The 16,962-nt window shown below is 47.7% G+C and overlaps 1 pseudogene; it reads right to left on the bottom strand.

The window, feature by feature from the left end:
* Positions 1–208: 208 nt before the first annotated feature.
* LOC127414685 (serine/arginine-rich splicing factor 9-like) lies at positions 209–16,679 on the bottom strand (annotated as a pseudogene).
* Positions 16,680–16,962: the final 283 nt, after the last annotated feature.

The following is a 16,962-nucleotide window of genomic DNA, read 5'->3' as shown; positions in this document are numbered from 1 at the left end:
TGGAATGCAGCCCAGTTCCGTGCTCATCATTAATTTCCTGTCTTAGCTCCTCCTCTTCACTTTCGGCATGGTTGCTGGATGGGAGAGGTGGGTTTATACAAGGCTCCAATTAATCTAGTTTCATCTTTGCTTTAAAAACCATTTTTATATGTCTTTTTTTATTCATATATACCTGAGGAAAGCACAATCAAAATAGCATCCCAGGAGATCATATAGGTGATGAGGAATGAGAAGGAAGGAGAATCTTCAGATGAGACTGAAGGCCATCAAAGTTAAAGCCAGGGTCATGATCAGGATGATATGATGGAGTGAAGCCAGGGACAGCAGGACCTTAAAGCCCCATTCACACTGTCAGCAACTCACAGCCACAAAAGGACCCAGACTGGCCGAACAAAGAGTAAGAGAGAAGCTTTTTTCCAGGGAGGAAGTATGGTAATTAGGGTTTAACGCCCAAGGGGTCAATCTTGATCTTGGGTGACTCCACTGTAGCCAGAGTGCCCGTAATTCCAGAAAAAGTGTGCAGTTAGTTTATTGCCCGGGGCAATAAACATGCTTATTAAAAAAGCACAGAATGCCCAGAAGTTGAATAAACCAATAATTCAAGAATCTGTGCCAATCATTAAGGGTGTTGGTTGAGGGTCTTTATAAACAGACATACATTAATGAGAAACCGGCACTTTGATCTAGTACCTGGTTGATAAGGGCACAAGGTTAGTAATGTTTATTTTATGTGTTTATATTAGAGATATTTTGTATATCTTTGTCTTCATGTCAGTTACTTTGGTTTATGGTCAGTTTTATGTTGGTTATGCTTAGATGTTGGGTTAAATGTGTGATTTTGTTGGAAAATAGCCAATTGTGTTGTCAAATTGGTTTGTTTAAATCAATTTCCACCTGCAAATTCCCATTCTATTTTATTTGCTTGTTTTAGCTCTCATGGTGTGTTGTGGAGTCAAAATATGAGAAAGGAATAAAAGGGAGACAATCACAAATATCAGTGGAAGAGAACACATTTGTTTTATTCAACCAGGCTGCTACACCTTGGTTTAAATCGGAGCAAAAAAGCAGTGTCAGGAAATTATAATTATTCGAGGTGACTCGGGGGAAACACTGTGTACAGTCATCCAAAATGAAATATGGCTTGAACTTGCACTGTAGATCTCGCTGCATGTCACATGATCCTCAAGAATGTGACACAACTAAAGTGCAATCGTGAAAGAGGGCTTGAAGAAATCAGGTAAGGGACCAGTTTACTATAAACAGTGGTTACTGTGGCAGCGAGGGTGTGGTCGAGCATCCGTCCGGAGAGAGAGAAAGCGGTAAGGGTGCTTACACCTTAGCTAGGTTATGTCTAACACCTGTCTCTAATTCCAGTGAGCATGGGGAGAGCGGCATATAAGCAGCCATGCCACCAGCAGAAAGGGAGAGAGTCTGGGTCCAGATATTTTGGAACTAAAGTGAAGTCTGTGAAGCTGAAAGATTACCAGTTTATTGTGAAGCTGAAAATCTATTGATTAATGTGAAGCTGTAAGCGCTGGTGTGCTCTGAAGTAAAAGTCCTACCTTTGAGTTCAAGTTCCAAGTTTCCTTTGTCCTCCTTCCCTCCCTGTGTGAAGTTCATTACAGTTACATCCACTGCAAACACTGTACAAAGTGACAAAAAGCACAATGATCATCCGTCCAGTTGGAGGTCTGCGTGGGACTGTTTATTCCTTCCCACTTCCGGAAGTTTCTATGCTGCACCCAAACTCTCCCGCTGAATTTTATTCCATGTTTACCTGCTCACTGCCAGCAGTGATTATCTTCCCCACCGCTCCCGTTCCCTCAACCCCCACATTTGTTTTCCACATAGGGCTAAAGCCATACAAATAGACAAGTGTACACATGTAAAAACATCTGGTTACTGATGTAACCTCTGTTCCCTGATGGAGGGAATGAGACGTTGTGTCAATGTAGCGACACTAGGGGTTCGATCTTGAGAGCCCCAATCACCTTTGCTTAAAATAGAGAAGGCCAATGAGAATTGGCGAGTGGAATTTGCATGCCACTCTCCGCCCCTGGACATACGGGTATAAAAGGAGAAGGCGTGCACCACTCATTCAGATTTATGCTGAGGAGCTGATAGAGAGTCCCGGCCATGTCAGTGGCTGGTTCAGCGCCGCTGCAGGAGGGACACAATGTCTCATTCCCTCCATCAGGGAACAGAGGTTACATCAGTAACCAAGACGTTCCCTGTCTGTCACTCACTCGGCGTTGTGTCGATGTAGTGACACTAGAGGTTCCTATAAGAAATGCCGCAGGCGCTGAACCGTGTCACGAGGTAAAAAAAAAGGAAAAGTGGACATGGGCAAGCTTCTGCATGCCTCGCAGTGAATGCAATACCGCCAGCAACTCTAAGCAGTTGATGCTCTGCCAAAGACTGCCTGCCCGTTGCACACGGCATTCCAGCCCGAGTTCGAGGCCACTGTTGTGACCATGACGCACCTTGAGACCTGCTCTAGGGGAAAACCTGCCCATAGAAACGTCAGGTCTGACCAAGGGCTGAAAGTCTGACGGTACTGTAGCGTGATGGTCACAAGCTGGGTACCGTGACGCAATGCCCACCTCGGGACTCGAGTCTGTAGCCAGTGCTGAAACGGTCTCATATGCATCAACCCAACAGGGAGAACCGCTGCCGAGGATGGCATTTGTCCCAGGAGCCTCTGAAATTGTTTCACTGGCACTGCTACCTTCTGGCTGAAGGTCTTCAGGCAGGTCAGCACTGACTGAGCATGTTTGGTCATAAGACGTGCCTTGAGAGTGACCAAGTCCAACTCCATACCAAGAAAAGAGATGCTCTGCACAGGGGAGAGCTTACTCTTCTCCCAATTGACCTGAAGCCCAAGTCGGTCGAGGTGCTGAAGCACAAGGTCCCTGTGCGCACACAATAGATCTCACGAGTGAGCTAGGATTAGCCAGTCATTGAGATAATTGAGAATGCGAATGCCCTTCTCCCTCAGCAGGGCCAGAACAGCCTCTGCGACCTTGGTAAAGATGTGAGGGGACAGGGACCAACCAAATGGGAGGACCTTGTACTGGTATGCTCGTCCCTTGAAGGCAAACCGAAGAAAGGATCTGTGTCGAGGAAGGATCGATACATGAAAGTACGTATCCTTCAGGTCGGTGGCCGCGAACCAATCCTGATGTCGTACTGATGCCAGGATCCGCTTTTGCTTTAACATCTTGAACAGAAGCCTGTGTAAGGCTTTATTCAAAGCATGCAGATCCAAGATTGTGTGCCTCCCTCCCCCTCTCTTGGGCATGATCAAATAAGGGTTTTAAAAGCCCTTGCGCAACTCAGCTACGAGAATGGGCTCTATTGCTCCCTTCACCAGAAGGGTAGCAACCTTTCTGCTCCGCCCCGCACCGTAATGGAGAGGATGCTACTGAACTTGTGCGGGCGTCTGGCAAACTGGATCGCGTAGCCAAGGCGAATCGTCCTGATGAGCCACAGTGAGGTGCTGGATAGCGCTAACCAGGCCTCCAGACTCCGTGCCAGCGGCACCTAGGGGACGACTGGACTCACCGTGCCTGGGTAGGGTGGTTCGTGGCAAGGCAGAGCAGGTGCCCCACCTGGAAGACAGCCCAGGGGGACGTGCTGCTCCACAAGCCCGCGACGGTGGCCGGTAACGGGGTGAGGGCAAGCCTCTGCTCTGATATGGGGGTGAGTAGCGTCCACGAGACCTGGACCGAGAATGCGAGCGGCCCCAGCTTGTGCTGCGCTCCTCCATTACTCTGATGTATGAAGTCTCACCCGTGTGGGATCTAAACTCTGTGCTCTACAGGTGACGAAGTGCGTAATCCATGTCCTCGCGTCTGAGAAATCCAACGACGCCCTCGCCGTCACGCTGCACATCAGTAAAACACACATCGCCCGCCTCGCGCATGTGATCTTTTAGGTCCTGCCAGCTGCCAGTGGGGGGCAGACCCGTCACAATAACCCGGAACTCAGATCTACGTGACGGACGTCCAAACCTCCCTCTCGGTCCTCCTCCACCTCCTGAAGGTCCTCTGAATTTGGATCCAGAAGATCAAGGGTATTCCACACGCAGCTTTCTGTTTCCAAATCCATATCCATTCCTTCCAAAGACAGCAACCTCCGCATCCCATGGATCCTCAAAGCGCACATAGGGAAACGGGATGGTCCCTCTGTTGTTCTTCAGCTCAATATCCCGAATCTTCCTGCATTTGAAGAAGAGATCTGGCCATAGCCTAGTGAATTCCAGTTAATTAGCTACACAATCATGTGGCTCACCTTCATAAGCCAAAGGAATCAATTCAGCTGGATTAACTGTATTACATCGCTTAATGGTAACATCTGGATACGTAAGTAATTATGAATATGCTAGAATGCGGGCTTGAGTCAGAACAAATTTTCCTTGTTCTAGTAACTCCACAATTTTGTGATGCATATAAATGGTTACTGGGTATCCCATGGTTAATGTAGATGCTTTCTCATATGTGTAATATACTGCTGCAAGGCCTTGTTGGTAACATGGTGGGTAACCTTGTGCTATGTTGTCCAGCTTAGTGCAATAGTAAGCTATGGGTTGCTTTTTCCTACCACTGCAGGTCTCTTGCATCAATACAATTGATGCATAACCATCAGCTCTGTTTGCCACATACAGGTGAAACGTTATAGTGTAGCTGGGATTACAGAGGGCAGGTGCCCTTTGTAGTTCTTTCTTTATAGACTCAAATACTAGCAACGCATCTGTATTCCATCTTAGTTGAGTACTTAAATTTTGCAGTCCTGCTTGTTTCATGATTTCTCTCAGTGGAGCTGTTTTTACTGCATATTGCTCTATCCCATCAGAACTGAAGCCAGTCATTCCTAGGAAAATCATCATCTATCCTACTGTTTGTGGCAATGGTGTTTTACTTATGCCTTTTAATTGATTTGGCACTATAGCTTTTGTGCCATATGAGATCAATTGTCCTAAATATTCAACCTGCGGCTGGCAATACTGTAGTTTTGTTTTGGATGCCTTGTAACCTCCTTGAACTAATTTAGTAAGTACTTGTAACACTTCTCAGTTAAAGGAGGAGGCGAGAAGCAGATTTTCTGGTTCAGGTGAGCGTTTTATTCTCCCCACTGCAGCAAATGCACTCTTTCAGGGCTCTCACCGTGTTCAATAACTCAATCTAAACATAAACGACTACTTCAGTAAAATAAACTCTCAGCTTTCCAATAATAAGCTCTTGGCTTCAGAATCAGGTCTCTAGTGCCCAGGTTCTCTCTCTCCTCTGAGTCCTGCGTGACCCTCTTTATGCCGCTCTCCCCGTGCTCACTGAAATTAGAGACAGGTGTTAGACATAATTTAGCTCAGGTGTGAGCACCCTTACCACTTTCTCTCTCTCCGGAGAGATGCTTGACCACGCCCCCGCTGCCACATATCCCCACCGCCCGACTCAGGCCGGGGCGGCGTCCGGCCTGCCTACCACTCCCCCCCATTCCTGGAAAGGAAGTCGGCGACAGCCATCTGCGCCCCCGAAATTAAACGGCTGAAGAGCCAGATACCAACGGGTGATCCGGGCATTAGTATCCTTCATGCGGTGGAGCCACTGGAGTGGGGTGTGATCCGAGCAGAGGGTGAAGGCCCGCTCCAGCAGGTAGTATCAGAGTGTGAGGACTGCCCACTTGATGGCGAGACATTCCTTTTCCACGGTGCTGTACTTAGTTTCCCTTAACGAGAGCTTACGGCTAATGTACAGCACCGGGCGCTCCTCCCCCTCCACCACCTGCGAGAGTATGGCCCCCAGCCCCCTGTCTGAAGCATCTGTCTGTAAAACAAAAGGGAGAGAGAAGTCAGGTGAATGTAAAAGCGGCCCCCCGCAAAGTGCAGCTTTAACTTGCGTGAACGCCTGTTGACACTGCTCCGTCCACTGGACCGGATCTGGAGCTCCCTTTTTAGTGAGATCAGTCAGCAGGCTGGTGATGTCCGAATAATTAGGTACAAACCTTCTATAATAGCCAGCCAGCCCCAGGAACTGTCTCACCCCCTTTTTGGTCTTGGGTCTCGGGCAGGTCACAATCGCCGCTGTCTTGTCAATTTGGGGACGCACCTGCCCGTGGCCCAAGTGGAACCCCAGATACCGTACCTCCACCCGTCCAATCGTGCACTTCTTCGGATTCGCTGTGAGTCCCGCTCGGCGTAGCGATCTCAGAACCGCCCTCAGATGTTGCATGTGCCGCTGCCAATCATTGCTATAAATAATGATGTCATCTAAATAGGCAGCGGCGTAAGCTGAATGCGGTCTGAGGATTCGGTCCATGAGACGCTGAAACGTAGCCGGGGCTCCAAACAAACCGAACGGAAGTGTCACAAATTGGTGTAATCCAAACGGTGTGGAGAAGGTGGTTTTCTCACGGGAAATTGGTGTCAAGGGGATCTGCCAATAACCCTTCATCAAATCCAATGTCGAATATAAATATGCGCAGTGCCCAACCGATCGAGCAACTCATCAATGCGAGGCATTGGATATGCATCAAATTTAGACACAGAATCACACAGAGCCGTCGCTCTTGGGCACTAGAATAACAGGGCTGGACCAATCACTGTGGGATTCTTCTATTACCCCCATATCAAGCATCGCATCCAATTCTTCCCGAACAATTTTCTTCTTGTGTTCAGGTAATCGATAGGGGCGGCTACGTACCACGACCCCCGGCTCGGTCTCGATGTGGTGATGGATGAGGTTTGTACATCCCGGTAGAGGGGAGAACACATCTGCGAACTCCTGTTGCAACCTAGCAACCTCCGCGAGTTGGCTCGGTGAGAGGTGGTCTCCATAAATGACCGGGGTGAACTGATTATGTTTTGAACTCACCTCCGGTCCGAGCTCCGCCTTCTCGGGAACTACCGTAGCCAATGTCACGGGAACCGCCTCCCTCCACAATTTCAGGAGATTGAGGTGGTATATTTGACGTGCGTCCCCTCTATCGGTTCGTTTAACCTCATAATCGAGATCTCCCACTCGTCGTGTGACCTCAAAGGGCCCTTGCCACTTGGCGAGTAATTTAGAGCTCGATGTGGGAAGCAATACAAGCACTTTATCTCCCGGTGCAAATTCCCTTAGCTGAGTTCCCCTGTCATACAGTCGGCGCTGTCGTTCTTGAGCTTGGAGCAAATTCTCCTGTGTTAGTTGCCCCAAGGTGTGGAGTTTTGCTCTAAGATCAAGAACGTACTGAATTTCATTTTTACTGTTTGAAGGTCCTTCCTCCCAGGCCTCTCGCAATACATCAAGCACGCCACGTGGGCGTCGCCCATACAGCAGCTCGAATGGGGAGAAGCCAGTGGAGGCTTGCGGGACCTCTCGTACTGCAAATAACAGGGGGTTGAGCCATTTATCCCAATTTCTGGAATCATCGTGCACGAACTTACGAATCATGTTTTTGAGGGTTTTATTAAATTGTTCCACCAGGCCATCCGTTTGAGGATGGTATACACTGGTGCGAATCGATTTAATATTTAACAACTCGTACAGTTCGCGTAGTGTTCGTGACATAAATGTTGTGCCTTGATCGGTGAGGATTTCTTTCGGAATCCCCACCCGGGAGATTATTTTGAAGAGTGCCTCCGCAACACTGCATGCTGAGATGTTGCGAAGAGGTACTACTTCCGGATATCGCGTTGCATAGTCCACTAGGACCAATACAAAGCGATGTCCGCGTGCTGACCGTTCTAATGGCCCAACGAGGTCCGTTCCAATTCTCTCAAAGGGGACCTCGATCAGAGGGAGAGGGCGCAATGGCGCTTTTGGGGTGGCCGGTGGGTTAACCAGCTGGCATTCGCGGCATGCCGCACACCACCTGCGGACATCGCCGCCAAGCCCGGCCAATAGAAACGGGCTATTAGACGGTTCAGTGTTTTCCTTTCTCCTAGGTGACCCGCCATGGGATTATAATGAGCCGCCTGGATTACCATTTCCCGACGGCTCCTTGGAATCAACAGTTGGGTTGTATCCTCTTTGGTCCGAGTGTCCTGTGTCACTCGATACAACCGCTCATTTATAATTGCAAAATAGGGGTATGAAAGTGCGATGTCAGGCTGGAGTCGTTGACCATCGATGACTCTCACTTGGTCGAAGGCGTGTTTAAGGGTTTCGTCTCACGATTGCTCCGAAGGGAAATCCCTGTCAGGGAATTCCCTGAGAAGGGGAGGGGCTGCAGCCTCTCCCCCTCTCTCGTCATCATGACGTGGAGCTGTCGAGGACGGCCCCTGCTCCGCCTCCCCTGCCAGAGCGTCGCACATCACACATCTCCCTATTTTCATACAGGACCCATCCACACAAATTCCCTTTAATAAAACTCTAAAATCAGGCCAATCGGTCCCCAAAATCAGCGGATGGGTGAGGCGGGAACTAACCGCAGCCTCCACTCTATGATTTTTCCCCCGAAATTTAATTGTCAGGGTCACCACCGGATACTTGTGAATATCCCCGTGTACACATTTCACCTTCACCGTTTTGGTTGTGACCAGTGCCTCGGGTTGAACCAGGCGTTGGTGGATAGTGGTTTGATTACAACCGGTATCCACCAACGCTTGGTGAGTACCCCCCTTGACACTTACCGGTATCCGGTACGCTCCGGCCCGGTCGGGGGCAGCCTGTGGGAGGTCAGAGACCCGCACCACCGTCCCCAGCTCCATCAGAGGGCACTGATCTCGGAAGTGGCTCGGGTCTCCGCACCTCCAGCAGGCCGGCCCAGGCGCTACGCCCGCACTTGCGTCGGCGGGCGCCCCCCTTGAGGGGGAGAGCAGCGGGGCATTGGAGTAGGGGAAGGTGTCGCCTCCCACACCTGGGGAACTGGTCTCAGGGGCTGAGGTCCTCCTCGTCTGCGTGGGGCAGGAACGGGTCCTGGAGAGAGAGCAGACGAGAGAGAGAGAGGGGAGGGGGAAGAAACAGAGGGAGGAGAGAATACGTAGGAGGGCTCTTCCGCCCTTGGGATAGCTGCCATGTGGTCCTCCGCAAGTCGGATAGCTTCCTCCAACGACGCCGGGCGGTGGCACTGGACCCACTCCGCCGTCCCTTTTGGCAGTCGAACTATGAACTGTTCCAGTACCACCTGGTCGATAATTCCCTGGACGTCGCGATCCCCCGCTAGCAGCCATCTTCGGCAGGCATCACGGAGCCGCTGGGCAAAGGCAAACGGGCGGTCAGAGCTCTCCAACTTCAAGCTCCGGAAGAGTTGACGACTTTCTTCCGGAGTGCGACCAACCCGTTGCAAGATGGCTCTTTTTAAATCTCCGTAGGCTAGAAGGCTCGACGCTGGCAGTTGTTGAGCCGTGAGCTGGGCTTCCCCAGACAATAGTGGGATCAATCGGGCTGCCCATTGGCCGAGCGGCCAGCCCCAGATCTCGGCGGTCCACTCAAACAAATCCAGGAAGGCCTCGGGGTCGTCCGCCGCCCCCATTTTCTGTAATGCTGGGGGGGTAACGGCGTGGGAGTGTCCGGGGTCGCGGCTGAGGATGCCCCCTGGCTGAGGAGGCTCCGGATCACCTGCCGGTCCTCGGCTTGAGCATGCATGAGCTCGACAAACCGGCGGTCTTGATCTTGTCGGAGCTCAAGCAGCGTCTGTTGGTGGTTCTGATGTAGGCTGGCGAGGGCTTGGAGGATCTCTGCCAACTGGGAGGACTCTATGGGGCAACTTCAGGTCCATCTTCAAACCTTCCCGGGTTTCGGCACCAGTGTAACAGTTCTCAGTTAAAGGAGGAGGCGAGAAGCAGATTTTCTGGTTCAGGTGAGCGTTTTATTCTCCCCACTGCAGCAAATGCACTCTTTCAGGGCTCTCACCGTGTTCAATAACTCAATCTAAACATAAACGACTACTTCAGTAAAATAAACTCTCAGCTTTCCAATAATAAGCTCTTGGCTTCAGAATCAGGTCTCTAGTGCCCAGGTTCTCTCTCTCCTCTGAGTGCTGCGTGGCCCTCTTTATGCCGCTCTCCCCGTGCTCACTGAAATTAGAGACAGGTGTTAGACATAATTTAGCTCAGGTGTGAGCGCCCTTACCGCTTTCTCTCTCTCCGGAGAGATGCTTGACCATGCCCCCACAGTACTTTAATTGAATCTTTATGGCATTGTTCCAATGATGTAGAACAAATCATCAAATCATCTACAGTACATACTGCAACAGAGTACTGTCTATCATTAGGTCTTCTAAATCAGTCTTGAGAACCTGATTGAATATATGTGGTGAGTGTTTAAATCCTTACAGTATTCTGGAATATGTATACTGTTTATCAGCATATGTGAATGCAAATAAGTGTCTACTTTCCTCTGCCACCGGAACACTGAAAAAGGCGGAGCATAAATCAATCACAGTAAAGTATTTGGCATCGGGAGGGACATTTGTCAACAGCGTGTGCGGGTTTGGAACATCAGCTGGCCAATCCTCTACTATTTCATTGATTGCTCGTAAGTCATGAACGAGGCGCTATTTAGATTTGTTTGCTTTGATCACAGGCAAAATTGGAGAATTACAGTAACTGTTTGTTTCCATTAATACTCCTGCTTTCACTAGACCTTAAATAGTGTCTTTTATGCCTGTTTCAGCCTCAGGCCGCAAAGGGGACTACGATTTTCTTGGCAGGCGTGCACCTGGCTTAAGTTGTATTCTTATTGGGCTGGCTGAATTTACCAGTCCTACATCTGTGTCATGCTGAGACCATAACTCAGTTGGTACCCGATGCTCCACTTCCTTAAACAGTTCAGCATCAATAGTCTCTACCAATTTGGGTGTTGTTATTATCTGCATTTGTATTTTTTACTAATGACTACTTCCTGAGGAGTACCCATCAATATAGTTTCACACAAAATTTTTATGTAATTTTTGTCAGCAGAATGAAAAATCAATGGATTTACTGTTGGTTCCCATTGGCACTGTTTAGCTTTTTTCATCATTGGCCCCAAATCTTTTGCATTCCAATTTTTCCCTACATATAATCATACATGTGGAGCAGAATCTGCTACATTAAACCAATTCTTTACAAATTCACTCTCAGTTATACTCAAAGCTGCTCCCTGTTTACCTATTATGATGTATTGTGAGGTCATTTCGATTTTTTGTCCTTCAGTTCCTTCCTGCCATTTCTTTTCTATTTTTGCATCTCTCTCAGGATCATATATCATTGTACAGTGAAATATTGATCTTGGCAACTGTGCTTCAGGAATCTGTGCTTCAATAAACTTTCCCCATTTATTAATTGTCTGTCTCACATCATTTTCTATCTGTCCCATCCAGTACACATTTGCTCTTGGCTCAGAAATCATCATTTTTGTATGACAAAAATACAAACAAAACTGGGAGTGAGACCGAACCCTTTTATTCTTTTTTTCTTTTTAAATATGGAGAAGCTTTTTGAGTGTCCTTACCACCACGAGCAAACTCGGGCAAGCAACACAAACTAATTATATAAGTAAAAAATGCTTACCTTTATTGGTGACCACCTTTTGTTTTGCCTGTTTAGTCAGCCTGCCGTGGTCTTTCACTCTTCTGCTCCTTCCTGTCCCATCTGAGGTGCCAATTTGTTGTGGCTTCTGCCGCCTTTGTGAAGAATCACTCTCAAAGTCTTGGGGTTTTGATGCCAGAAGTTAGAATTTATTATCAGAGATAGCAAAGCCGAGTCAGTCTGCAGAGCAACTCCTGCAAAATGGGTTTGTCCCCCTTTATACATATGATCTCCCAAGGCATGGCTAATATATTCCATATGTGTCACTGTGGAGAGACCTCACCATATTTTCTTTAGCGTTAACACAGGAGTTTCAGTTTACCATATGCGAGGGGCCCCACATTCCACAGACACAGCAAGTCACATGCTTGACCACCAGAAACAATTGTAGAATAAAATGGCTATATTAACATTGATTATACTTGATTCATTTATCCTCAACTTTATAAAAATATTCTACACTGGTGACTGGGGGGGCGAGCGACCCCAGAGACCAGCACACTTACCTGTTCGCCGGCTGTCTCTCAACGGAGAACGAGGGAACGGGAGGTACTCACATTCGCCTGATTGACCGGAAAGACTTCCAGCGCCTGGCCTTCATGAGTGCGCTGACCCAGGAAATGAGGAAACTGCTGTTTTACCGACCATGTGGGCACCGAGGCCCAGAGGGCACCCGGCGATATTATACTTACCATGTGCTGGCCCAGGGATGATGGTGGGGCTGGAGAGTTCACCCGGGCCAGAACAGTCGGAGTCTGTCGCCTCATCCCCTTGTTTCCTGTGCCAGGGCTGCCTCGAAGCCTGTCCAGGGTTCTTGGGGGCTGGCTGACGGGCAGGTGGAGCCGACTTCCCACGGGAGGATCTTCTTCTCTGAGGCCGGTATACGGGCTCCGATGGTATGGGAGCTGGGTCCAGCACTGCAGGGGAACAGCTCTGGTGAGAAGCAGACGGGGCGCGGGACTTCGGAGGCCTGAAGGCCTCAAGATGTGCTTACTCGCCTTGGTCTGCTTCCACACCGTCGAAAACTGATGGGCGAATCTTCAACAGTCTTGCCAAAAAGCCCCCCTTGGGAGATGGGCGCATAGGGGCTCTCTCAGGTGGAAGCGACCAATGAGCCAAATGTCTGAGACCGAATGCATAATAATAAAATAAAATGTTGGGTAGGCCTAGCCCACCTTTGTCAATCGGCCTATGTAACTTATTGAAATGTAATTTGGGATGCTTACCATTCCAAATGAAGGACTTTGCTATGCTATCAAACTGCTTGAAATAAGAGAGAGAGACATATACAGGGATAGACTGCTGTAAGTAATTGAATTTTGGAATACAATTAATTTTAATAACATTAACCTTCCCAATCATAGATAAATATAATGAAGCCCACCTGCCCACATCGCTCGAAAACCTTTTTATTAAAGGGACAAAATTAATTCTAACTAAATCACACAAATTTGCTGGGAATAAAATGCCCAAATACTTAATGCCCTGTTTAGGCCACTGGAAGGCACCTGGCCGAAAAGCCATTACCGGGCAGTATGCTGTCAGAGCCAAAGCTTCGTATTTAGACCAATTAAGTCTGTATTCCAAGAACTTAAAAAAGGAATTAATAATTCTGTGGAGGCAAGGCATAGATCTAGTGGGGTCGGAGATGAATAATAAAATATCACCCGATTATTAAGCGCCACACCTCCCGCTACCGCCCCTGGAAAATCATCTTCCTTTCTTATTGCTGCTGCTAATGATTCCAGGGCAAGACAGAACAATAATGGGGAAAGAGGGCAACCATGCCGGGTACCCCTGTAACTACGGCTGGCAATGACAGGCAGATGAAGACGATGATGATGTGAAGGACCCAAGTGCAGTTTATTCATAAACGTAAAAACCAAAAACAACAAAAACAAAAACATTAACATGAACTAGACTGGACTAGACTTGACATGGCTCGACTTGACTTGACAACTAACCAATGATACATTAACAATACCTGAACAAGGACCATGGCAAACATGAGAGTAGAAATACATGGACATGGGTAACAAGACAACCAATGAACAGACAGAACTATAAACAATATAACAAGACTAATAAGCTAAAACCAATGAAAAGACAAGACTGATAATGAGTAACTCAAACAATGAACCAATGAAAACAAGACACATGAATATGGAGGGAAACAGGATATCACATGACAAGGAAATACATGACTATAAAACAGAAAATCACATGACATGAAACACATGTCTATAGAACAGGAAGTCACATGACATGAAACACAAAACATGAAGAAAAACGCATTAAACGTGACATATCCCCCCACTAGGGGCAGCTCCCAATGCCCCAAAACATAAACACAAAGTTCACTGTGTGGGAGCTGGGGGGGAGGTGGCGGCCGTGGTGAGTTGATGTGGCTACATGGCATAACGTGGTAACATGGTACAGCAAGATTCTGACTTGGCCATGGATGTTGACTTGTTGGCCTTGGCAGGTGTAAGCGCTGGCTCATGGAGGCGGGCCTGGACCGTGGAATGGAAGTGGACCTTGACTGTGGAGCAAAGGCTTGCTTGTGACATGGCATGGAGCAGTCTGGGGCTTGGCTGAGACATGGCATAGAGCAGACTGAAGCTTGGCTGTGACATGGCATGGAGAAGACTGAGGTTTGGCTGTGACATGGTGTGAAGGAGACTGAGGCATTATTGTGACAGGCTTAGGCATTGCTGTGACATGGCATGGAGCAGACTCAGGCGTGGCTGAGACATGGCATGGAGCAGACTCTGGCTTGGCTGTGACATGGCATGGAGCAGACTCTGGCATGGCTGTGACATGGCATGGAGCAGACTCTGGCATGGCTGTGACATGGCATGGAGCAGACTCTGGCGTGGCTGTGACATGGCATGGAGCAGACTCTGGCGTGGCTGTGACATGGCATGGAGCAGACTCTGGCGTGGCTGTGACATGGCATGGAGCAGACTCTGGCGTGGCTGTGACATGGCATGGAGCAGACTCTGGCGTGGCTGTAACATGGCATGGAGCTGACTCTGGATCCGGGGCAGAAAGTGGCACAAGCTCTGCAACCATGACGTGGGACCCTGGCTCGGCGACCATGACGTGGGACGCTGGCTCGTTATCCGCCTCCCCCACAGTGAACGGTGAATCACTTATCAGTAGGGCAAGGTCAATATACTGAGTTAGGCTGTAGGTACTCCAACTGTCAGGCATCAGGGAGGAGACCGGCTCATTCAGCCTAAAACAGAAACAGTCCTTGAGGGCAATCTCATTAAAGTTGACCCTGCAGGCCAGAGCGCAGAAGTCCTCTACATATTTCTCCAGGGGACGATTCCCCTGACACAGGCGTAGGAGTAGAACTGCTTGGTTCATGGTTAGGTGAGGTATTCTGTAACGTCGGCTGACATTGACAGGCAGTCGAACACGATGACAATGTGAAGGACCCAAGTGCAGTTTATTCATAAACGTGAAAACCAAAATCCATGAACAAAAACATAAACATGAACTAGACTGGACTTGACTTGATAACCAACCAACGATACATTAACAATACCTGAACAAGGACCATGGCAAACATGAGGGTATAAATACATGGACAAGGGTAACAAGACAACCAATGAACACAGATCTATGAACAAGATATCAAGACTAATAAGCTAAAACCAATGAAAAGACAAGACTGATAATGACTCAAACAATGAACAAATGAAAACAAGACATATGAACATGGAGGGAAACAGGATATCATATGACCAGGAAACACATGACAATAAAACAGAAAATCACATGACATGAAACATGACTATAGAACAGGAAATCACATGACATGAAACACAAAACATGAACAAAAACACATTAAACGTGACAGCCCCTATCCAGAGTAAGGCGCACCAGCACCACTGCCAAGAACATTTTAAATTGGGGGTTGTGTCAAGTACTCAAAAAAACACATATTGTGTGCATCTACACGTTTCTTGTGAACTTACCACCTAAACACACATCATCTTTGCACACCATTTAGCTAGCTCTTTTGTGTATAAAAAAATTTAGTTAAGCAACATGGCTACTCAAAAATACTACACCTACTAATTGAAGACCTGAAATGTCTTGAAGAGCAGGGAGTATATGTTGAGCAGTTGAGATCATCTGTAAGGCGATCTGTTCTGCATATCCTGGTGGATAATCTGGGTGCCCATTCATTGGCAGGCTTTCAGGAGAGCTTTAGAGTGAAGCTCCCTTGTAGATTTTGCATGACCACAAGGGAGGACATTCAAGTCAAGGAAGTTAGGTCAGGCTCTTTTGAAATGAGCACAAAAGAAAAACACCAACAGCATATTCAAGATGTTTTACAGGATAGTACTTTGGTGGCACAGTATGGCGTGAAGAGTAGCTGTCCACTGAGTGACAGTTTGAAACACTTTCATGCAATAGGTGGTTCCCCCCAGATCTCTTGCATGATCACGTTGTGTTTACAGGATTCCCTTACAAATTTTCATACAGGACTGACCAGCCACAGCCAATTCCAAAATCGTATGCAAGTAAGCGAACAACATGGGGAAATGGCCATAAGAATTGGGCCCTCTTAAGGCTCCTCCCAATCTTGATTGTCCATAAAGTGGGAGAGAACAACCGTACCTGGAAAATTCTAATGTTGTTAAAAAGATATCGTCAAATTGGGTTTGTTTCTGCACTTTTCTGATGACACTGTGGAGTTCTTGAATTGCAAGATCTCAGAACACAGAGCTTTGCTTCAAGAAGTGTTTCCAAACTTTGTGCTGCATCCAAAGCATCACTACATGGAGCATTATCCACAACTGATCAGAATGTATGGGCCGTTGAGGAATCTATGGACAATCAGATTTGAGGGGAAACATAAGTTCTTCAAGAAAGTGATCCATGATGCACAACATTTTAAAAATGTCCCCCTAATGCTGGCCAAGAAGCATCAAATGGCAGTTGCCTATCACATGGATGCCATTTCTTTTTTCAAGCCAAGAGTACAAATGGACAGGGTGTGTAGTTCACTTGTTAAAGCCTTTCCTGACAATGTTCAGTAATAATCTCATCTGCGGAGATCTAATTGTAGTACCGTGCTCGTTTCATCCAGTGTTTACATTGATGGGATTGAGTACTGCCCAGACATGGTGGTTTCAGTTGGATCTTGTTCAGGTTTGCCCGAATTCATGCGGATTGAGAAAATCTTGGCAATCAACACTGGCATAATGTTCCTCTGCAAACCACAGACTGCATGGTACATTGAGCATTTGCGCTCATATGAGTTGTGCAGTTTGCATTCACTGCAAGTTGTTCAGCCTTCTGAACTAAATGACCCCTTCCCTTTGGCAGCTTATAATATCCGAGGACAGTTCTTTGTCACATTGAAGTATTATATCTGCTGCTAAATTACATTGCATTGTATTATTGCTGTTATGTTTGACTTCTGCTTTTTTCTTTGTTTTGTAATTTCA

The sequence above is a fragment of the Myxocyprinus asiaticus genome, chromosome 24 (assembly GCF_019703515.2).
Source record: "Myxocyprinus asiaticus isolate MX2 ecotype Aquarium Trade chromosome 24, UBuf_Myxa_2, whole genome shotgun sequence".
NCBI lineage: Eukaryota > Metazoa > Chordata > Actinopteri > Cypriniformes > Catostomidae > Myxocyprinus > Myxocyprinus asiaticus.
Note: the sequence above shows the minus strand (reverse complement) of the source record. Positions and strands in the feature narration are given on the sequence as shown.